Source organism: Rhinopithecus roxellana, chromosome 21 (assembly GCF_007565055.1).
Source record: "Rhinopithecus roxellana isolate Shanxi Qingling chromosome 21, ASM756505v1, whole genome shotgun sequence".
Classification (NCBI taxonomy): domain Eukaryota; kingdom Metazoa; phylum Chordata; class Mammalia; order Primates; family Cercopithecidae; genus Rhinopithecus; species Rhinopithecus roxellana.
Window position 1 is genome coordinate 29177885 of NC_044569.1, and position 25635 is coordinate 29203519.

Here is a 25635-nt window from a genome sequence, read left to right on the forward strand (position 1 = left end):
TCAAAAGCCTTAATCCTTGTTGTGGCCTGTAGGATCTTTGTAGGTGCTTATGCCTGTTCTTCCTTTTGTCCATATTACTTTCCCTTGCATTTTCAAAAGGAAGACAAATTCCCTTGCAATTTCTCATCCTCTTGTCTGGTTAGTTGCTAATAATTTTTCAAGTAGATAGGATATCTCTTTTTGGATATCTTCCTTGAAATTCCAAAGTGTGTTACATTTCCCCTATGTGCTCTCATGCCAGTGATTAGATCATATAATAACTGTCTATTTATTTGTCTGTATTTCCCTCTATCATAAGGTTTATGAAATCAAGCGTCCTGTGTATTTTTTTTAACCACACGCTTTCAAAATCTTATAGGAGCCCTGTCAGATGGAAGCTATTCACTAACCATTGATTAAATGAAATCGTAGCTATTGGCCTTCTTGCATAGGCTATTAAGTATAGTATATTTCTATGTCTGTGTGTGTGTGTGTGTCCTCAAACTATTCCTTGTGCTATGAAGGTTAAGAATATTGACAAAAGTATCCTCAGACATCAGCTTTTCATGAATATTTTGATTGCATTATTGCTTCTTTCAATTTTGGTATTAAAAATTCTAAATGTCATGGGTATTTAAAGGCATATTTATTCAGCACATTGTTGTAAATGATAGAAAGCCCCTGTCCTGTTTGTGCTAGATTTTGGTCTTTATTTTTATTAAAAGCTTCAGTGAATTGCTTTGGCTTTAAAAAATGTTTTTATACAGAATTCATGTAGGGTATTAACTGATTAATCCTTCTGCTAGAAGATTATGAAACTCTCAAATCTGAACAGAATTCAACAAATCCAGATTAATAGCATTTAAGCATTGGAAAGGTGGTTTCTCTTGGGAGCTTGGGCAATTATTTTCAACTCTGTACCCAAGTAACTCAAGCCATTAAGAAATGTCCTGCCTTTTAAATTCTTTCAGCCCAAAGAGATGACTGACAACTTTGCCTGCTTTTCATTACCCTTCATCGGATCAGCCTGTATTAACAGACTAAAAGGAAATTGGAATTTAGTCTATGGCTAAGCATTTTGAAACATATTTAGTAACTGTCTTAGTCCATTTGGATGGCTGTAACAAAGTAACATCAATTGGGTTGCTTATGAACAACAGAAACGTGTTTCTCATGGTGCTGGAGGCTGGGATGTCCAAGACTGGTGTCTAGTGAGGGCCTGCTTCCCGGTTCATAGATGGCACCTTGGCTGTTTCCTCGCCATGGTGGAAGGGATGAGGGGTCTCTCTCAGGCCTCTCCTATAAGGGCAGCAAGCCTAATCATGAAGGCTCTGCCCTCTTTACCTAATAAACTCCCCAGGGCCTCTCCTCCCCACAGCATCACCGTGGGGATTAGGATTTCCACACATCAATCTTGGGAGAACACCAAAATTCTACCATAGCGGTTTCTCCCTCTCCCTTCAGAGGGAGCCCTTGGGAGTGCTCTTCATCAGCCCTTGGCATTTGGAGATGAACAGCAACATCTGCTATACTGCTGTTTATTGTTGGCTTCTCCTGACCCCTCTTCCATATCCTCTCCCCTTGGGGATGTTTTCTTTTATGTAAACACTAGTTTTGCCATTAAACTAACTGAAACATTAAGCTAACTCATTTCTGAGTAAGACACTCGAGAGAGAACTCCACAGATCACTTCCAGTTCTATCTGCTACAAGACTGTTTCATTGACTTTTGTCGTGTGTGTGTGTGTGCGCGCGCATGTGTATCTGCGTGTAAATATGTGTGCATGTGTGGGTGTCTATGTGTGTGTGTCTATGTGTGTCTGTATGTACATGCATATGTATGTAAATGCATGTTTGTGTGTGTGTCTCAGTGTGCATGTGTGTGTCTGTGTCTGTGCAAATGTGTGTGTGCATGTATGTGCATGTGTGCGTGTTAATCTCAATTGCGTCCTCTTATTTAGAGTTTATGGCACTATTTCTGTCTTGTCAGGCTACTGCTTAGCATTCCATTGACACCAAATGAAGTTAAACTGTAATTACTGCTACTTTTATTTGAAAATGATATTTACTATTGACTTCTGTCAATATTTTGTGACTTAAATTGCTCCCTCCTGTGTTTCCAGCATTCTGAACTCTGGACCTGACAGTGTAAAGATCTGGACCATGTAAAGATTTGGCAATTTTTAAAGTGCACAGTTTATCCTGGGCTTTAAACATAATTGTAGCACACTTAATGAGTATAATGACCTAACAGCATGAGTGTTGTTTTCATAAACATGTCTGCATAATGATAGACTCACTTCTAAAAAGAAATCATCTAATCAATGTGAATTCCAGTTATTTGTCACATATCCTGATGTGGGACTGACATCCTGATGTGGGATTTTCTAGAAACATTTCTTGGCAAAAGCTTGTCTTGGGAGATTGTAAACAATGGAATGGGTATGTTTGTTTTGCTGTTGAAATTTCAGTTATTAGGGTCCACTTTCCTCGTCTCTAGGCAGAGCCCTCTTCCCAATGTTCTTTGCATCTTCAGCTTCAGATTTACTGAAAATTTGGTGACAGTAGTTTGATATTTAATTGGACTTTATATTAGATTATGAGCACAGGAAGTTAATGCACAATGACATTCTTATTTCACCATCTTCAGTCTAGGACAGAGATGTTCAGTGAAGATTTTTGCCCTGCGAAATTAATGAGGGAAAATAATCTATAAAATATTGTGTTGACATCATCTATAAAGTTCTGTAGCTAAAACACTGTGGATATTTTGTATTTGTCAATAAAATGTTTGCAATTTGCACTAATTGTGAAGAAAGCCAGTCCTAATTATGAACAATGTAAACTACAGAATGTATTTAAAGATCTAGAATATTATTACATAATATTAATCAGGGCACTTCAAATTAGTCTAGGAAACTATTGACAGTTGAAATGCTTGGAGGATCTGTTTCCAAGAAAAACAATAAAGACAAAACCTCTATTTTAAAATTTCAGATCACACTTTTCAAAGTAAACGCTCCTTAAATGTAATCCAGATTAACTTTTATTTAAAATTATTTCTCTCTCCTTGTAGCATCTTTACATATTGTAATTGGTTATTGAATACTAATAAACAAAAGAAGTTAGACCTTTGTTCATTCAATTTAGTTCCATGTTCTTCACATCTAAAATATTTTGAACCCAATAATGGGGGGAAAGATTGTACATACATACACAACTGGAAGTCAGTTCACTAATTTTCTTGTATGGCATGTTTGATTTCTATCCATAATTGAAGGAGCTTTAGTTTTCTTAGAATATAAAATAATGGAAATCAGATACGGATAAATTTGTATTTTCATTTACATAAGAATATATTGAATTCTTTTTGTATTTATGTGATAGAACTATATAAAATAAAATTTCTAATAAAATTATTCTATTGTCTTAAAATTTTTAAGGTATAGTTGATACCTTAAAATTTATAGTTGATAAATAAAAATTATATATATGGTGTATGACATGATGCTTTATACATTGTGAAATAGTTAAATCAAGCTGACTTAACTATCACCTGACATACTTATCATTTTTTGTTGTGAGAACATCTAAGATCCACACTGTTAGCATTTTGTAAGTATACATTATTATTAACTATAGTTACCATGCTGTACAGTAGATTTTGTGAACCTGTTCATCCTGTCTAGCTGAAATTTTGAACCCTTTGACAAACATTATTCTATTCCTGCACCCCTCCCTCCAGCCCTTGGCCACCACCATCCTACGTTAAGCATTTATGAGTTTGATTTTTGTAGGTTCCACATATGAGTGAGATCATGCAGGATTTGTCCCTCTGTGCCTGCCTTACTTCACTTAGCATAGTATTTTCCACATTCGTTCATGATGTCACAAATGTCAGGATTTCCTTCCTTTTTTAAGTATCAATAATATTCCACTGTACATCTACACTGCATTTTCATTATCCATTCTTTCATCGATGAGCACAAAGATTGATTTTATATCTTGGCTACTGTCAATATGCTGCAGTGCACATGGGAGTGCAGAGTTCTCCCCAAGATAGTGTTTTTATTTCCTCTGAACATATATCTAGAATTGGGATTGCTGGATCTTATGGCAGTTCTAGTTTTAATTTTTTGAGGAGCATTCAAACTGTTCAATTTAAACTTGCTATAACATTTTATATATTTTTTGTCTTTGAAAAATTTTTCAAAAACGAAAGAAAGCTGCATGAGATCATAAGGGAGAATCTCCAACTTATTCAGTGATCAGTTAGCGATGTGTGTGATATAATCTGAAAAATCTCAAAGACTCAAGGGGAAAAAAAAAAGAAGGAAAAGTGAGAGGGAGGGAAGGAGGGAGGGAGGAAAGGAAGGAAGGAAAGAAGGCGCCTTCTTCTGTGTCTGCAATGAAATATTCTTTCCTGGTGAATAATCTAAGTTACTTTTATATTGATACTGGGAGAAATAGTAACTTTCTTTCATTTTTTTTTCACTTTTTTTTTTCTTAAATAGGAAGGAGGAAAGATAGTGAAGGCATTCAGCACCTAGGAAGTAATAAATAAGTAGCAATGTCAAAGAGATCTGAATGACTCATTTTAACCTTAGTAAAATTTTTGGTAAGGATCAATTCTGTCTGCATAATATGATACAGGCAAAATATTAGCCACTGCCTTATTTAATAATGTTTTGAAGTAAAGAGGAAGATAAGATTAAGAAATGACTGAATGAGTTATGAAAACACACCATATGCTATTATAGCTGCCTAAAGGGGTCATGTGGCAAACACAGTAATTCCTGGAGTTTCTGACAATTCATATAAAAGATCATAGACCATTTTTAAATGATAAAGATGAATGGAATAAAAAACAAGTGCTTACTGTAACACATATAAAAAATTTGACAGTGAACAAAATAAGAATTTATTTTGAATCAGGAATTTGAGGTGATTCATTTTGAATTATTTTGAATCAGGAATATAGTCCTATACTATAGGAAGTATAATATATGAAAATATGAGTGACTTTGTTTATCTGATTCATTTCATAGTTATCCAAGGAAATACAACTTGCTTTCCTCATTTATATTTGACTAATTTATATTTGGCTTATAATGTTGCAAAAAATAATAATTTAGCATGTTTTCTATAAAATGACCTAGATATTATCAAATCACGGTTTCTCGTCTCTTGTGTAATGAAAAAATAGGTGCTTTTTAGGAAACCTATCCTTTTGTGTGCCACCAGATAGTCACTTACTGTTACCATAATTACTGAGGAGTTTGTGTAAATATGCAGTTTCCCGTATCATTTATTACTATGAACTATGCATTAGCTGTTAGTCTTGCTATTTACAATTATTATTGTTGTGACATCTGTATTAGAAGTGACAACACAGTTTCCAAAGGGACTTGAAGGGGTTATGATAGCTCCTGAATTGTATTGTAAATAGCATGGAGAGACAGCTTGCAGTTTTGAAAAGCACTATGCCATGCAATAGGCAATTATTTAATTTTGAAGTTATGTTATTATATTTTCAAATGAAATGTGAATTACACTGTTTCTTCCTGTGTTTCTCATTATTAATTCATCATTTATCCTCCTTAGGTGATTATCATGGTTCATGTGTCATTCTTTGGCTTATATAATATACATAGCTGACATTATATATGGTGACAATTTGATATTTCTCATTATAATGGAATTATTTTCTTTGTATACTGTAAAGGAGAGCCCTGTATTTCGGGAAACAAATAATGAATTCTTATTTAACAAATAGAAACATGTCACTGAGCAGATTTTGCCATTAAATTCTGCCACACTTAGAATTTGAAACACTTGGAAGTAGCCCAGTTACCTTAATTTGATCATTACATGTTATATGCTTGTATCAAAATGTCGTATGTGCCCCATAAATATGTGTAACTATTATGTACCCATATAAATTAAAAATAAAATTCAGTTTAGCTCAACGCAATGAGACACACTATAAATTCAACTGCCTGCTATACAACAGGTCCTCTGTGAGGTAATTGGCAGGGTCTGTATCCTTGAGGAGTGTATGGCTTGGTATATAGATTTCCCACATAGTCTGTCAGTTTATCTGTGCTCTATTTTCTGAGATATGAGAAGCAGGGATGTGGCTGGATAGAGAAATAGAAGTTGAAAGATCTTAAAAATATTTCATATCTCATATGATAGACAATCTTATATGATATACAATCTCATAAGATATATACAATTTTAGGTTGCAAACTTAGATTAGGTATGTAGTAGTCATAGATTTGAAAAATTTATTGCGGCTGCATGGAAGATGGACTAGAGCAGAAAGAATTTAGAATATAAAGACAAACTTGAATACTACCAGAGAGATACAGCTCTGGATAAAAATGGAGATTTTTAAAAATAAAAGCGAAGGAGGAAATTGTGACACACTTCAGAGTAAGCTGCACCCTGATTTTATGACTGCTTGGATATTTGGGACAAAGGAGGTGTGCGAGGAATTACATTTTGAAAATGATATCCTCTCTATCTGATATGCTAGGTCAGGGGAGAGGATGAAGATGGTGCTACTGAAGGAACCACGGGTTTGCTTAGGAAGTGAATGACTTTGATATTGCTGATAGTGACTTCAGAGTAACATAAAGAGGAAGAATGACATGGAATGGCAACCAGCAACTGTGGGGTAAGCGCCCAAGGAGTCAGAACTAGAAATACAGATTTTTAAATATTTAGTGTGTGCTGAGTACTGATAATTTCTTAAAATAAGGAGATTTTACCTTATTTTATTTATTACTAGTAATTATTAGATTTATACAAGTTTAAATGCTTTTTATTCTCACCCTTCACTTCAATAATAAACTATATCAAATGCATATCATTTTAACTGTGTGTTTGCGCTGCAGGATAGGGAAAGGTAATTTAAAAATTCATGGAGATGATAATTATGTTTTGTGTGTGTGTGTGTGTGTGTGTGTGTGGTTTTTATTTGAAAACTCGTATAATCTTTAACCTTCCCCGGGGGTGATCGGCGGCCGCCACCAAAGTGGCGCCGCAGACACCCCAGGGGAGACTGACGTCATCCACTTGCTCATCATCTGCCGGAAGTCACAAACATCATGGGTCCCTGCGTGCTCATCTGGGGCCTGGTGCTGCTCGTCTACTTCCTGCCGGCACAGGCTGCCTTTGCCAGAGTCTGGGCGCTGCTGCCCCCGTGATCCCCTGCTGTGGGGAGGCCGTGAACTTCGTGGCCGAAAATACAAAAGGGCAGGACACTAGAGGCCAGGAGGTTGGATAGGAGCCAGAGGCGGGTGGAGCACGGCAAAGGCGCCGCCACTGTATCCGGTGCCACTGGCTACTGCAGCTGCGCCTTTAAGGACTGTTTGTGCGGACCCTTCCCCAGGAAGGCATCTGCGTCTGGGCCGCTCGCTCGGGTGCTCTTCAGCGTGGGCTCCAACCTTATCTCATCAGGGCCTACTTGAACCAAGTGCCCGATCTTCCTTACCCGCTGGGTATCCAGCCTTAGCGTGCACCAACTACAACTTCAACTTTCCACCCATCTCCACGGGGAAATTAATTTTGAAAAAACAGGCCACTGCCACCTCAGCATTATGATCTTTTCCCTCTGCTGACCAATCTGTATTTTGTGAACTTCACAAGAGGAATGGTGTGTACCCATTCCTTGGCATGTGCCAGTCTGGCCCCAGTCCAGGGGTCAGCAGGCGGGAAAACGGTTTAAGCAGGCTCTGAGGTGCTAGTCTTCCAGAAAGCAACGACTTCCCTTCGTTCACCCTTGCTGACCTCCCGGCTTTTCTCAGGCCCAGCCCCACGTAACTCTGGAAGCTAGGAGCTTCTGAGCTATCTTTGTTCATCTCATAGCCAAACAAGAGACCCCTTTGCAGGACTTGGATATAGGGATGCTGGAGCCAGGAAACTCTCTCCTTTTCTGGCCTGGCCCTGCTGGAGTGGGTGAGAACCAAACACCTTCAGTGCCAGTGGCCCTCAGGCCCACCTGTTTAGAGCTGAGGATGCCCTGGCCCTCCCTCTGTCATTTATTCTAGGACTTGTTGGTCCAGCACTGCCCATCTCACCCCCATGAGACTCACTCATTGTGGATCCCACCCCACCCTGCCCCTTTCTTCCCCACCCTGGAAACTCCCTCTGCTTAGTATCCAAGACTGTGAGAAAAGGCAATAACATGGGGCCTGAATGGTGTGTGTGGGTGGGGAGGAGGGGGAAATATATATATAGCCGTCTTCAGAAGGTTGTGTGGAAAAGATGCTGGTAAACGAGCAGAGAACAAAGCATAAGAAATTGTCATTAATTAAACGTGGTTGTTGACTTTGAGTTAGGTGCTGGGGATAAAGCAGTCAGGTCCTGTTAAAGTTTTCGTTTTAGAGGAGGGGGCTCAGAGTAAATACTTAACAGTAAACAAAAAATAGATGAAGATAAATGCTGTAGAAGGATTTTTTGAAGTGTGGTGCAGCCGGGCGCGGTGACTTGTGCCTGTAATCCCAGCACTTTGGGAGGCCGAGGCGGGTGGATCACCTGAGGTCGGGAGTTCGAGACCAGCCTGACCAATATAGAGAAACCCCGACTTTACTACAAATACAAAATTAGCCGGGTGTGGTGGCGCATGCCTGTAATTCCAGCTACTCGGGAGGCTGAGGTGGGAGAATCGCTTGAACCTGGGAGGCAGAGGTTGCAGTGAGCTGAGATCGTGCCATTGCACTCCAGCCTGGGCAACAAAAGCACAACTCCATCTCAAAAAAAAAAAAAAAAAAAAGTGTGATTTTGGAGATGAAGGGCGACTCTTGTCTGAGGAGGCCGCCTGCTGGCTCCAGGCGATGAGCCACCGGTGGATCAGATAAGTGATTTTGGAGGTTAGGGAGACATTTGGTGCACTTGAGGAACAAAAATGAAGTGAATATGGTGGGTAGAATTGAATAACATGTTTGGAAAAGTCAGTGGGAGACTTGACTGACTAGGGCTTTGTAAGCCGTGGCACGCTGCTTGGATTTTATCTGCAGTTCTCTGAGAAGACACTGGACAGTATTAAGCAGGGATTTGACCGTCTCTGATTTATGAGTTTTTTTTTTTTCTTTAGAGAACAATCTGGCTGCTGTGTTACAAGTGGGTGGGGGTTGCAGGGAGAAGAGAGAAGAGGATCAGGGAGACCATTTAAGATGCTCTGGTGATATTACAGTTGAAAGAGATGTCTAATCAATAAATATCGAATGAGCAAGTGAGTGAATTGCCATTTGCTTCAGGAAAACTGTCGCTTGCTCTATTCAAATAGAGACTTGTTCTTGGCTGAGCCTGAAATATAGAGAAACTTCCAAATCACCTGATACAGTTTGCCTCTACTCTCAGTGATGAATTCTGTTTTGCTATCTTTTTTATTTCAAGTTTCAAGCAATCTGGTTTCTTATCCCCTAGCACAGTTACTTACTTTACAGTATTGTTTATGGAGTAATTATAAGTAGTAGTATTACTGTTCTAGTTTACATTTATCTCCTCAGCAGGGACTGTGATCATGCATTATCTCATATGATTTTCCCAAACAACCCTTTAGTTAGGTAATATAAATATTTCCATTTTACTTATGAGAAAACTGAGACATAACCTCACCTAGGAAATAGTCCCTCCAATTCTTATTTAGGAAAAGCCAGAAAACTACTTAAAATACCTGTTTCACTTGAGGTTAAAGAGATATAATAAAAACAGGTGGGCCTACCAATGTATTTCAGGCCAGATTCTGAGTGTGAGCGCTGGGCCAGGTAAGGTTACTGTGCACACAATGAGGTTCCCTTCTTCCTCGCACTGTACCACTCTCCCGAGTGTCTTTATAAGGAGAATTTCCCCAGGAACCTGCAGACCTTAAAAGAAAAGGTGGCACATCATATTGTTGGTTTAGGGTCTCAGATTTCTGTGCTAAGTCGACTACCTGGGCTCTCCTAGATTGCATGGGCCTTGGAGTTGTTATCTGTTCATTGTTGCAATAGTTAGAAGGTGGCTTCCTCCTCCTCCCAGGTCTCTGGGCCGCTCATCCCTAGTGCTCGCTGACACCCACAAGAAAGGAAGTTCTCCAACTATTTCTAGAATCTTTTTCTTTGCCTTTCTTCCCAATCCCTCATCAGGAGAATTGAAAACACACACACATATACGCAAGCACGCACAGACATGCATACATACTTAATAAACATATATACATACACATAGACACACACACACGCGCGTGCGTAGGATCTCATTATTTCTTTAAAGAAACATTTATTCTTCTTTTCATTTGTCCTTAGTCACAAAGTCTGGTCTAGAGGCAGACAAGTTATTCAATTCAAAAACTTCTTTATAAGAAACAAAGAATTTCAAACATAGGTCATTCATATCATGTTGTTGTATGTTCTGATTTTATCCGTGGTGAAAAATCTCATACTATTTGAAACCTCTTCAAGGACAGTTGCTGGCATTCGCTTCCCTTGTTTCATAGCAGTGCTAATATGTAAGTTAGAGAGAAAAACATATTTTATGTTTAGCTCATACGGTAAAATAAAAATGTTACAAGTATCAACTTGGTTGGGAAAAAAATGAATATTTTTTATTTTATGAAACTAGTATAACCCTGCCTTCCAAAGATGAGAGAGAAGTTGATACTTGCTGTTTCATTATAAATAGGCTTGCCAAGTAAAATATAGGAATACTGTTAAATTTGAATTTCAGGTAAACAATGAATAATTTTTGAAAATATTGAAAAATACAAATAAAATTTATTTGTACTTTTATTTATTAAATATGGCAACCCTGATTTTTAGACAATTTTAAGTGAAAATTTAAATATTAAAAAGATGTTAAAAGGCCCCATCAATTTATAAAATCACAATGGTGACATCATGTTCCCTTGTATTCCCCCACTAGTTAGAGTGGTCCCTGTTAACTCAGACTCACCTGATTTCTTGCAGCCATTGAAGATCCCTACATATCAGCTGTATTTTCTATCTGGAGTCTGTCTTGCACCCAGCACTGTCAGTCTATGCCCTGGGGACAACTAGACCCTCACCATAGTGGCTTGCTGGCAGACCAGTCCCATGTCCTTGCAAGGGCATATGCAGGGATTTTTGAATCCCTTCCATAGTTACAATGTTGCTGAGGGAAAGAGACTCAAGACCACTATTTCATGTTCTTTCCCAACCAAATAATCTATGTAATGATTTTAAATGGCTTTGACCACATGTCTTGCTATGGAATCCACTGGAGGGAAACTGTCTCCTACGATTACAAATAGAAGCAGGATACGTTCCTTCTGTGCTGTCCCTCTTGCTTTTAGCTTCCTATCCACCCTATCTGGGTTTTTCTTTCACAGCCCTACTGGAAGTGCACACCTTTCCCCCATGCACACAGGCTTTTAAGACTCAGTGAAAATTCAAGAAAGTCAGCTTTCAGACACAGTCACACCTTTCTTTCCTTCTGTTGAAGCCAAAAATTATGGAAAGAAGCTTTATTAAAGTAGAATGTTTAGGAAATGAAAATACATTGCAAAATATTTTTAAATCCCTCATATGTTAACATAGATTTTATTCTATGTGTGTCCTTGGTTAAGGGGGGCTTCCTTCCTTCTTTCCTCCCTCTCCCCTTCTCTCACACTCTGCTTTTTGCTCTTTCTTCTTTCCTCTCCTTTCTTCTCCCTTTTTCTCCATCCCCCTTCCATTCTTCCTCTCTCTCTTTCATTTTCCTTTTTTGCTTTCCTTCTTGAAATCATGTGTGAACAATTATAAAAGCATCGTGCCCCCCTAAACATTGGAGAAGCAGAAGAGCTTTGAAAGATTGAATGACCCTGACGCTGAATTTTTCAGTTATAGGGCAACTCTTGCTTGCTTTGTTCTAATATCAATAAGAATTGTTCGTTTGAGACTCATCAGAAAATGTGCTTAGATCTTTAAAATAAAAATTTTATCTATAAGCAATTTGCATTTGACTTTTGATACGGTTTGTACATGGCTTAATGTATTCCAAAGGACCATTCACTGGAAAATGTGTTGAAACTTCTTATAATGCCATTTTTCGATTTTGAACCAACTTATATACCACTCCCTGGGGAACCGCCAGTGCCTGCTTTGGCAAGAAAATCTGTGGCCATAGGAAAACTAAAATAGTTCAAAAGTTTTCCCAATGCAAAATTTCACAGTCAGTATATTCAGAGCTAGAATAATTCTTGTCAAAACAAAAATCAATTCAGGTTTGTAATTCTTGTTAACAAATGGAAATAGCCCCTTTAGAAGACCTACAGCCTGTGATTTTAATTATCTATAGCAAAAACTTGCAGTAAATTAAACAATGTCACAGAACGTAATGTTTTAACAATAATATATCCATGGTAGATACTTAAAAATTATTCATTTTAAAAATTTATGTTTTTGTATAACAAAAAATATAAAACCTGAACCAATTATTTCACTTCCGAGTTCCAGAAGGGTACATTTTGCATTGACTTTAACATATCAAGAACAAAACTCACTAAATCACTCCTGAAGGGATGATGTAGCTAATAAATACCAGTTACGTATTTTAGGAATTTAATCAACTGTAGCACAACAGAATAAGCATTTGTATAACATATTCCACCATAGTGGAAAAAAGAAAATGTGGTTCAGTAGAGAAGAATATTGGAATCTTACTTTCACAGAGTAAAGTTGGAAAAACAAAAGTATTGATCTTATCAGGAATAAGTAGTTTCCAAGGGCATGCAGTAACACTGAGCATTAGGATTGGATCCAGTGGAAATGCACTAATATTAATTACAAATTCCCACTTAGTATTTAGAAATGTTCCCATAATGAGACTGCAAAAAGTCAAGTAATTTGACATTAGAAGTATGAAACAAAAAATCGGAAAAAAAAATATCACAGAATTGGCAAATAGTTTAACCTTTGCAGAGAGAAATTCAGCATTTTCGGTACTGCCAACTATTGCTGAACATACTTTCCTATGTGAACCCTCAGTTAGATGGCCTGCCTTTACCTCGAACTGTGTTCCTGGAAATAAGAAAGCTCTATTTTTCCCGCCATCATCCCAAGCTATGTATCTTGAAAATTCATTGTTCACTTTCTATCTTGTTCATACATATCTTGAAAAGTCATTGTTCACTTTAGATATATCAGCTCTTCCAGTAAATATGCAACAACTATTCCTACTTGCTTTCACTAGAAAAAAAAATTTCATTCTATTAGACACAAGTTAACTTTCCAGTTTTACTAAACACACATTAAACAATATGAGGTACTTATCATAGCTATCTAACTTTTTAAATTATTTTTATTGTTTTAACTTTTATTTTTGATTTAAGGGGCACATGTGTAAGTTTGTTACCTGGGTATACTGTGTGATGCTGAAGTTTGGAGTCTGATTGATTGCATCACCCTGGCAGTAAGCATAGTACCCAATCATTTTTCAACCCTTGCCGCTCTCCTTCCTACCCCTTCTCAACTCCAGTAGTCCCCAGTGTCTGTTGTTGCCATCTTTATATCCATGAGGCCTAGGGGTGGTGGAGGTTCCACTTACTTACAAATGAGAACATGGGGTATTTGGTTTTCTATTTCTGCGTTAATTCACTTGCTGCCCAACATTCTAAATGAAAGTCTTCACAGGCAGTTTTTTTGTGAGTTTATCATATATTATTTTTCCCTAGGATGTAAGAATGGGTTTTGTTTTCTGGATGTACCGATATATGTGAATTTTTTCTACATGAAGAGTATACATAAGAGTAAAACATTTTCTAGGTATTCTAAACTCTTTGTCTAGTATTGAATGTCAGTGCCTGAGAACTCAGGAATTTTGTTTTTGTTTTCTCAAGAGCGGAAGAGAAATCAGAGGGATTCTTGGAAGGCACGCGTAATCATCACTTCATCAGCCAGGGTTCCCGAAGGAAATAGAAGGTGTTCTCAGAAGGAGGGATTAGAGAAGCCTTACTCTGGACAAGGCAGTTAATAGACAGGTTAGGGCAACCAAAAGGAGGAGAAAGCAGGAGGTGACCTCTGCCACCACCAGGCCTACAGGAGGAGAGAAGGGATTGGTGACTCTCATTGGAGTTGACCTTGAGAAAGGGGCCACCCATCAGGAATCAGGCTTGAGGAGAAGAGATAGCAGGGAGCAATTAGCAGAGCCGACTACAGCCTGCAGAGAGGGAGTGAGGGAATAAGCAGCACTCCTCCTTGCTTTCTCTCATCTCTTGCTGGCACTTTCTTTTGTCAGAACCCAATTGGAAGCATGGAACGTTCTCCAGCAATCCATGAAGACCAGCCTCCAGGACAGCAGGACAGAGAACAATGAGAGTGAAGGAATCTAAAGGGACCAGTAGAACTTATAGTTCCCATGGTTATGTACACAGTAAAAGATTACTTGGATTAGTCAGGTGATATATGCTTTACCTGAGGTCTTCATTATGTGAGTGCTGTGCACAACCCCATCACTGATTTATAAATATAATAGGCTACTTGTAGCATAAAAATAGTATTATTTTTAAATATAGATTTGGTATATGGATGACTGCATATTGTTGTGTGCTTTATATGACAATCCCGTGGTGACAGTGCTGTTTGAAATACATATTTGCAGTTTGCAATACACTTTAGAACAACATTTATCTTTTGGGGGAGCCTATCAGCCCACAAGTGTGGAAGCAAGTTTTCAGATCCATTCTAAGCCCAAAGCATCCGTTCCACAGATTGCTGAGACAAGTTTGTCCCATTGGAAGCTGCAGTGAGTTAGGATGTCACCTGGGAGCAAGTGGTCCTTAACTTTCATCATGATCAAAAAGGGTATGTTTTGTATTTTTGATCAAATAAAACTATGTCTCTAATTGTATTTCTTTGTTTGCCATAGCAATGGAAAGCTTAAAGCAAGAGGGAGTCTAACTGTACCATTCATTTTTTTCAATAGCTGTGACTTGAGTTTCTAAAACCCCCCAAAATATGAAGTCCTGATATGCAAATAAACAGTATTTATTCCTCCATTTCTCTAAAACATTATTCATTTTATATTTAAATAGAAGCTAATGTATATTTAGTACAGGCTACTCTATGCATGTTTTAAAATTCAAAGATGACCCAATTCTTGTTTTTGGTTAGGTATACTATGACTCTATAGAAATTTCAAAGAAAAATTTTTGAACATTGATAACTTTTAAAGTGTTTTCCTGCATGATCAATATTCATTTATCAGTTTAACGGCCAAGATAACCTTACATATTAGCATGAATTTGACCTTAAAATCATGTTTTCATATCTGTCATCTTCCTTCTACATTTGGTTTATTTAAACCTAACTGTGAAAAGCACACTGCTATAGTATTTGATCCTTTAGCTTTGATCTCATTTAGGCTGAATCTGTCATAAAATTTTTCAGTGGTGAATGCAATTAAAAAAAGTATTATCATGAACAAATGGTAAGGAAAACCTATATTGTCTTTCTTTTAAGCTACAGAAAATTACACTAATATTACCTTAAATTGAGCATTCAAGTATGAATGTTCATAGCACTGATAAATTAATCTATACTTCCCAAAATACATGGATATGCGTGTGTTTATTCTATACTCCCATTAGCTCAGTGTGGTGAAAGAGAGAAGAGGCTTTCCAAATCAGCTGTTTTGAGCACTAGACTTAACAATATTTCGTGCATAGTTTAAAAATTAGATTAGCAGTCTTATTTTAGCACAGGGCATTTGCTTGTTAAATTATATCAGCCATCATTTATCTAAGGAATTTTCTTGCACGTTGAACATAAATCCATGTTTTAGGGCTTCAGTTTCTAATCTGACACCTATCTAATTTGGTTCCTCCTCCCCTCCCCTTCCTTTTCCTCTCTCCTCTCCTTTGTTTTATTTAAATCATTATTAGAAAGTAGTCACTTTAAACTTACTGTTTTATTTCCTAATCTAAAAAACATGGGAAAAAATAATGTTCTAGTTTCCTAACTACAGCCTGCTCAGTCAATTTCATCATTTTCTTTGAGAAACAAATTCAATATATGCCATTGTAAGATTAGCGTTGTTTTCTGATTCTGATAATACACATTTATTTCATGATTTTTTATTGGAATAACTTTTAATTCACAGAAAATTCACAAAGATTGTACAGAGAGTTTACTATTTATCCAGTATCCTCTAAAGTTAACATCATCCATTACCATGATACATTTATTAAAACTAAGAAACTAATGTTGGTACATTACTATTAACTAAACTCCGCACTTTACTTGGATATCATGGGCTTTGCCACTGATTTATTTATTTATTTATTTATTTTTATTATACTTTAAGTTCTAGGGTACATGTGCATAACGTGCAGGTTTGTTACATATGTATACTTGTGCCAGGTTGGTGTGCTGCACACATCAACTCGTCAGCACCCATCAATTCATCATTTATATCATGTATAACTCCCCAATGCAATCCCTCCCCCCTCCCCCCTCCGCATGATAGGCCCCAGTGTGTGATGTTCCCCTTCCCGAGTCCAAGTGATCTCATTGTTCAGTTCCCACCTATGAGTGAGAACATGCGGTGTTTGGTTTTCTCTTCTTGTGATAGTTTGCTAAGAATGATGGTTTCCAGCTGCATCCATGTCCCTACAAAGGACGCAAACTCATCCTTTTTTATGACTGCATAGTATTCCATGGTGTATGTGTGCCACATTTGCCACTGATTTTTTTTTTCTCTGTACCAGGATCCTATTTATGATACAAAATTGCACTTAATAGTTCTCAAATTTAGTACACGTTTTCAGTTACAGAAAAAGACTACCAGATTATAGTATAGATTTCAATTAAGATAAGACATAAATTAAGACCTTTTGGTATACATCTGATTTGGATATTTTGTCAGTTTCATTTTTGCTAAACTGTTTTTTTGAGTGCTCAGCACACTGAAGAATGCTTGCGTTGGGTGGTAAGGAAGCTTGTAACTAAAAGATAAATGCATGTTGCCTATTCTCAGGAACTAGTGGTTATTATAAACTAAAATAGAATAAACCAGGAAATAGGGTACATGCCAGAGGGAAGAGAGGAGTGGAGATATTAAGTTCATAGTGAACAAGTTTAGCCCTGAAGGATTCCAGTGAAAAGTTAGGAGAATAAAAATCAAGGAAGAGTTCTTAGGTGACCCAGGGAGGATACAGTAACATGAGCTGGTATAAAAGCTGGCAACATGTGATACATTTTACAGTATGGGCTAGAGTAAGGGAAGAATGTGATTCCCATGCCTAGCCCTTGATATAAAAGGGATATTGAGTCAGTTAATATATCCCTTTTATATGAAATGTAGAAGCATGTTTTGCAGGATTCTAGGATTACAGGAATGCAACCTTTTCCTCAGCTTTTACTTTGCTGCAGATGTGTTTTTGGTAATACGGTCATCATAGTACACTTTTACAGGATTAATTATGAGCTCTTTGGAAGGAACCAATTCATTAATAGAAGTTAATATTACATAACTTAAAATATTCTTCTCCAGGTAATCATTAACTTTGGCAAATTTTCACACACAAAAAAGAAATACACCTTGTCACCTGTGGTCTCAGTTGGAATGGAATTATAATTTCTTCCCATGAGCAGAAAAAAGGTATTTAATACTCTTTTAAGTTGAGATATAAAAATAATTGAGTGAATTGCTTAAAATTTCATAAAGTGCTTTGAATGAAAGATGCCACTAATATGATTAAACATTTCTTTTGCATCTGTTTAGTCTCTTGTGAGTGTGTGGTAGGGACCTGATTTTAATTTAATTATCAGAAGCGTTAATACATTTAGACACAAATCAAGAGGGAACAAGTCAATTTCCAAACTTATTAGTAAATTGGCACACTCAAAACTCATTTATTTCTCCAGCATCTAAACTAATGAGGTGTTACAGCCTATTTGTTGACATATTAACAAAACTGAATGCCTTTTTATTAGTCAAATATGCACTGCTTGAAATGGTAAAATAAATACGAGTTAGTAGTAGTGATAACTCAAAACAAGTTTAACTTTAAGATGCATGATAAATTTTAGTTTTTAAAAAATATCTTATGGACTCTGTATCATTTTAAATATCGTTATTGGTGTATAATTTAAAAGATTAAAGCTAATAAATGATACATGTGGGTAACTGTTTCTTTTTATTTCCCAAATGTCATCTAACTTTTGAGATGAAAAGTTTGCCACTCATTATGATATGATAAAATGAGTGTCCAAGATATGAATCTTGACTATACTATTGGCAAGAACCAGATTTTGTATTTGCTACTTACATATCCCTGACTAAATTAATCTGTAGAAATGAGGTATCTAAAGTATCTAAAATATTTCTAAAATATACCTAATATATTTTAAGATCTTCTAAAATATTTCTGTAGTCTTCTTCTGTAATTAATATTCTCTGAATTTACATCAAACTACCTACCCCTAGTGACGCATCTAATCTCTTTGAATTAAGATATGTTTGTCAGTTGAACAAAATGATATTGCATAATCTGTCTGTGTTTTGCTATTTGAAGGCATCTTGATGTAGTGAGCAATGTCTTACACACATGGAGACGGAGATATGGAGATAGGACTTTGATATGACTGAGGTCACGATACAGCGTGACGATTTTAAAATAGGCACAGATCTATAGGCTGAGGGACAACAATAATCCAGGTATGTGATATTGGTGAGGGCAGGTTTTACTGTTCAGGCAATGGAGATGGGTAGAATATGTCCCATGTCAGGGAACTGTGCATAAGAAAGGCTCTGGAGGAACTTTCACATGATCGTGTGAAGAACTCACACATGGTCCTCAGATGACTGGATGGCCAGAGAAGCCCAGTATCTCTACCTCTAAAGTGAGAAGTGAAAGAAAGAGATATTTGCCCTTCTCCCACTTCTCTTTAAATTCAGTGCCAGGCCAGGCACGGTGGCTCATGCCTGTAATCCCAGCACATTGCGGGGCCAAGGTGGGTGGATTACCTGAGATCAGGAGTTCAAGACCAGCCTGGCCAACATGGCAAAACCCTGTCTCTACTAAAAATACAAAAATTACCCAGGTGTGGTGGCTTATGCCTGTAATCCCAGGTACTCGGGAGGCTGAGGCAGGAGAATTGCTTGAACCCAGGAAGTGGAGGTTGCAGTGAGCCAAGATCATGCCACTACACTCCAGCCTGGGCAATGACAAATAAATAAAGAAATAAATAAATTCAGCACTAGAGGAGTAAAACTTTGGTAGAGGATTGGGAGACCCAGCCAAAACCAGCACACACCTTCTGTCATCAGGCACTTGGAAGAGAAGGATGGAAATGACCAAGCCCTTTCTCGTTCACATCCCTTGAGGTTCATATCTGAGAGTAGAGAGGAGCTGAGATGTCAGTCACATGTGTGATGGTGATTTTAAACTGGGCTTGGCATGAGTCTTCCAAATGGAAAATTATCACAAAACTAGGGAGGGGTTCATCCAAGTGTTAAATAGAATGGGACCTGACAATTTTCTTACAGCAATTTTGGGGAAAGAATTGAAGAAAAATTAACTTCATGTATGTTTGTATCACATGGAATTTGGAACATTAAGCCCATTACCAAAGTGAGAATATATAGTAAAATTGGAAATGACAAAACAAATATTTTGTAGCAGCATAAAAATGATCCATTTTAGAAGTTTTAGTTTGTGTATCTTATGTATATCTCTGCTAGCTAGGAGCCTCTGTAATAAAAATTATTCTACAAAATAAGAAACTGTATGAAAAAGGAGGAAGTCAAAAAAGTTATGTAAGAAATATGAGTTCTGTAATTTAAAAGAACCTTTAAATACAGTAATTCACTAAATGCTGTTCTTTTAAAAATTATTTATTATTTTTATTTGTTTAAGTTTTAAGTTCAAGGGTACAAATGCAGGTTTGCTACATAGGTAAACATGTGTCATGGGGGTTTGTGGCACACAGATTATTTCATCACCCAGGTATTAAGCGTAGTAGCCATTAGGTATATTTTCGGATACTTTCCCTCCTCCCACCCTCCACCCCCCAATAGGCCCCAGTGTGTATTGTTTTCCATGTGTTCTCATCATTTAGCTCCCACTTATAAGTGAGAAAATTTAGTATTTTGTTTTCTGTTCCTCTGTTAGTTTGCTAAGGATAACGGCCTCCAGCTCTACCCATGTCCCTGCATGAACCTATATCTAGAAAACACCCATAGTCACAGCCCAAAAGCTTCTTAAGCTAATAAACTTCAACAAAGTCTCAGGATACAAAAAATCAGTGTGCAGAAATAACTAGTATTCCTATACACCAACAACAGTCAAGCTGAGAGCCAAATCAGAAATGAACTGTCATTCACAATTGCCACAAAGGAATAATTGCTGTTCTTTAATGATACAGTAATGTTATTTGATGGTAGAGTTTTGAGGCCCCATCTATCTCAGAAGACTCATTCTTTTTACAAAATGTAATCTTAGAAAGCCACTCTCTTGAAAGCTGTTTCAGCCTCTTTGGAAGGAATGGGCATCTATCTTTTCATAGCATTGGGACAGACTATGAAGCACTCACTTGTCTGCTGATTTCCTCTCCTAGTCTTTGCTTTTCTTGGCTACTGCTTTCTTCTGATCCCTTGTAACACTGGAGTCCTTGTAACTCCGTTCTGCTCGGTGAACTGCAGGTGCCGTTCAAAGCTCAAGAAAGTCTTCCCTCCAGATTGTGATAATAAGTTTGCAGAATAGACTGGCTTAATTACAACAGTGCCTTAGCAGGCATGCAGGTTTTACTCATGCTTGCCTAAACAAAATTTAGAAATGAAAAGGGTTAGAGATGCATTAGTCTTTGTGGTTTTTTCATACTGGTTGTGGCATCTCCGTCATTAATTGCTTTCCTTTAGTGATTAATATAATTTTTCCATTCATTAATCTATATGCCAAACTGGGTTTGTTCGCTTGACTAACTTAAATATCTACATATTTTTATTTTTTAAATTAGCAAAGATGTTTAACAGTTTAACGATTAATCCTAATGTTTTCTTTATCTGTTGCCTCAGAAAGCAAGAAGTTGAGGGATCCTGCTCTTGATGGATATCATTGTAACCCTAATATATATTGAATTATTGTTCACTTAATTTATAAATCCTAAGGCCTGAGTCTTTCCATAAAAAATTAAATGTTCAATAGGTCTCTAAAATCTGAGGCTGGCTGAAATGTTATTCTTAGAAAGCATTTTGATCAACTGGTTTCTATGTAATATGTATATGTCTCTAAAAGACTCAATGCTTTCTTTGCTTTAAGTAACTGAGATGTTTATTTTATAGAAGGAATCCAAATAAATGTTTCAGCTTCAAATGTCTGTATAGAGATCCTCAGTTGATTTATTTTTGCTGATGGGAACAAAGCCTAAATTTAGAAACTATCTTCCTTTTATAGCACTGTCCTAAAATACTTTCAGACATTTTCGGGGTTTGTATTTTGTATTAGTTCAATGAATCAAATAACTAATATGGCAAAATCTAGAAGGCTTTTAAGCTTTGTCTGTCATCAAGTAATACTGAACCATTGCTCCTGGAGGAAATAGAGAGTTGGGTTCTAAGAGCCTCAGGTCACAACATTTTTACCCACGGATCAATACAGAAACTTGTTTTGAGTGTGTTTCTATTGAAAAACATCTTACGTAATACATGTTCTTGATTCATTAACATTGAACTCACGGCCAGCAGCACTGTAACTCATGCCTGAGCTAAGCTTATCTAATCATATTTCCTCCTTAAGGTGCACCACAGCCTTCTCCTGCTTAGGAGCCCTGGATAGCACTTCAGCACTGTGCTTAGGAGTCATTTAAACGGTGAAATCGCCAAGAAAAAGTGCAAAAATAGGGAAATCATGACTAATAAATAGACCTCTAGGAAAGACACTTGAGAGCTGGAAGAGGAAGGAAGAGCGTCGTCTGCTGGGCTTCAACTGGGAAACTTGTGCGGTGGGTGACTCAGATTTCTCCCTTTCTCTTTCCGAGAAAGTGCACTGAGTATTCATTGGGGGGTTGCAAATGCTTTGTAATGAGCGGGAGAATTTGCAAATACGGGGTCCACTAATAGTGAGGGTCACTTGTCTCTTCACAATAGATCGTTTGCACATCCCTTTGGGATTTGGATTGGGGTGTGTGGAATCAGCTGTTCAGCAGGTGATGTAACAGCAATGCTCCTGGATTCCCAGTGGTTCCATGGCGAGCAAGGGCAGCAAGTGAGAGGACGTACTGAAAGCCTTGCTAGAAATTTGTCATGATTTTAGATCTGTTGGATCGAATTATGTATTTTTAATGCTGTCTATATCATATATATGTGTTTTTCTCAGAAATCTATTTTAGTGTGCTTTATGAAGTCTCTTTACAGATAGGAGATTAAAAAAGAAGAAAAGATCCTTTACCCCAGACCATTGAAGAGGCATTGCCTCTTTCAGCTGGCCATTTCACTCTGACCCATGGAAGCAGAATAAAGCCAAGAGGGCATAGGATATCCTGCCGTTGAATCCCCTAATTGTTCCCTGACCCCAAGTCTGTGCCTAAGAAGTGAAGGCTTAATCCTTTTTTGTGCCATTTTGTTCTAAGACCCTTCAGAGGAGTGAAGAAAGGCCTTGTTGACTGTTGGTTCACTGGCTTTGTCTGTCTTAGGAAGACAGAAATTGGTAATGTTCTAGGAATGAAAAAAATTACCTGGTCAGATTTAAATGACTAGACAAGATGTTCTCTGATTTCACTGAAAATTTAGAAGTAAAATATACAATATATCTTGCCCTAAACACAGTCAGGATGAGATCCATTAAATTTTTCTCTTCCTTCACCTCCTCTGCCACTATAAAGTAAAATAAATTTAATAATATAACCTTTGGAAATATTTTCGTGAACAGTCTCCAACTTGCTTTTCTTTCTTTACCTCTAGAATGAAATGATGACAAAAGCAAAAAGAATATGTGTATATGTGTGTATGTGTGTATATATATATATATATTTTTTCCACAAGCTCAAGATCTTCTCACAAGTACTATTTCTCATTAATTTACAATAAACATTTAGTGATCACATTCCATGTTTTAGATGTGGTTCAATAAGTGTCTCCATAATGGTTTTATTGATCAATGACTGTTCAAAGCTGCTTTATAATTTTTTTAATTATTCACTTTCTATCAAGGTCTATAGTCATTATGTATCTGTCTGAATCTATCAGTCATCTATCTAGCTATCATCTATTTATCTATCTAAATGATAGAGAATTTGTGCAGCACTTGCAGGAAGAGATAAATGATTCAAATAAATTAGTACATCAGTACATGCTTGAAAAGTTATACAAGGTAGATGGATGATTATCAATCTATGTGTCATATTGTCCACAAGTGGTCAAAGAATAGAAAAATGTAGTAGATGAGAAGACCACGCCTCTCTTTGAAAAGTTAAAATAACTTTGTAACATGAAAATCTTGAGTTGGCTGGGAGTCCTTTCCCTTGGCTGGGGGTTCTTTTTTTTTGTTTACCTGAGAGCCAGCTGGTCAAAGTCCCACTATGTTGAGACCAGACCATTTGAAGGTGGCTCCTTATTTGCCATCACAGAAGAGTAAGAGACTGCAGGATTTTACCTGACCTTCTACTAACAGAGCTAATGATTTTACCTGGCCTTCTGCTAACTGAGCTAATGGTGACATTGGGTTGCTGTTACAGATTAGTCACAATGTGGCCCTTCCTAAATGCAGAGGGCTAGAAAATACGGAGAGCAGATGGAATGTGTGGTGCACTGCCCCTACCACACCAAATGAGTGGTGCTGGGGATTAGATTCTGCTTATGAACTGAAAACGTTTTGCAACTGGTACTTAGGTGACTGTGTGTCCTCAATGACTTTCTTTCAGGCATTGGGCAAGTATAGATTACTTCTTTTGGGGATATGAGTTTTTTATTGAACCCGTTGTTCACTCCATAAAATGCTTTGATTTATGACAGTGATCTTCACAGAACTAGTACTGTGTTTTCAGAATGATGTGCTTGGAAACCTAAACATCTACAGAGGTACTTCAGGAACTCTCTAAGCAGGAAAGGGAGAGATCAAGTGGGCGGAAATATGGCCAGTCTCAACTTCTGGTTCCCTAAAAACATGACATTCTCACCTGCTTTATTCATTGCAATTATGAGGAAGGTTTTGTTACAAATTTAAAAAGTTTATCCTACTGAAGAATCATTTGAAAACCAATCGTATTTTACAGAAAACCACTTTGATTTGTCACTGAATTGACTTTAAGGTCTATAGTGTAAAAAAATGAAATTTGATGTTCTTGACAACCAGCTTATTTGAAATGTCATTACAATATAAGAACATATGTCTTTGAAAGGCTCTTGTTCAAAATTGAATCCACTTGTGATGAATATCATTATGTATGATAAATAAATCTAGAGATCTAATGTACAGCTTGAGGACTACTATAGTTAAAAATATTGTATTGTGTAATGAAAGTTTGACAAAAGAATAGTTGTTAGGTGCTTTTACCACACACACACACACACACACACACACACACACACACACACACACAAAATAACTTTGGGGTGATGGATAGGTCAAATGCTAGACTGTAGTAATCATTTCACTATGTGTGTGTATATCAGAACATATTGTTGTACAACTTTAATATATACAATAAAAATAAAGAAACATTTGACCACATATCTGCTTCATAATATTAAAAGAATCTTATTTACTTGATATTGGAGTATTTTAACCATCTAATTCTAGTTTTAAAATTAATTTGTTAAGTTTTATTTTATATATTTATACATGAAAGTTAAATTTTTCATGAATATGAAAATTTTCATGAATATGAAAAATTCATGAATAATTAAATGATACCAATCAACATCTTAACCAATGAAAACATATTTGTAAGTTAATAATCTCATAGTAATATATATTATGAGATCAATATATCATAGTAAATGCAGATATTATAAAATTTAACATATACACTTGTGTGTTGCTTAACAATGGGATACATTCTAAGAAATGAGTTGTTAGGTGATTTCATCACTGCGCAGACATAACAGAGTGCACTTACAAAAACCTGGATGGCAGAGCCTACTACACACACAGGCTATATGAGATAGCCTATTGCTCCTACACTACCAACCTGTACAGCATGTTACTGTACTGAAAACTGTAGGCAATTGTAACAGAGTGATAGGTATTTGTGTATCTACACATAGAAAATGTACAGTACAAATACAGCATTATAATCTTATGGGACCACCGTTATGTATGTAATCCATCATTGACCAAAACATTGTTATGTGGTATATGACTGTGTGTAACACAGTAAATAAAGAAATCATAAAAATTATAAACTCTTAGGCAGAATAATATGTGTGTCAGGCAGTAAAAATACCTCACAGCAACATGGCTCAAAAGAGTTGAAATAATGAAATCTTATTAAAGCATTTATAATAGATTTGAATGAGCTCTTAAAGAGAATTACCCTTTGGAAAAATGCCATCTCATTCATACCAAATGCAGGGCTTTTACTTTCATTTAAACTATGTTACATAAATATTTGACAGAAAAGTCTAAATCATTGACAGAAATGACTATAGTGTTGTTTGAGTCGTTGATGTTTATTTCCCCTGTGAAACACATTTGTTTCCATTATTTAAAATT

General features: G+C 36.8%; 1 protein-coding gene and 1 long non-coding RNA gene across 2 annotated transcripts in view; both read left to right on the forward strand.

Annotated features, from left to right (window-relative positions):
- DOK6 (docking protein 6) overlaps positions 1 to 25635 on the forward strand; it is a 435938-nt gene that overhangs the window by 53787 nt on the left and 356516 nt on the right. The window lies entirely within an intron of this gene.
- On the forward strand, positions 7428 to 9216 carry LOC115895458. The gene is made up of 2 exons (XR_004055626.1): positions 7428 to 7641; positions 9082 to 9216. It is a non-coding gene; the product is annotated as an uncharacterized LOC115895458 (long non-coding RNA).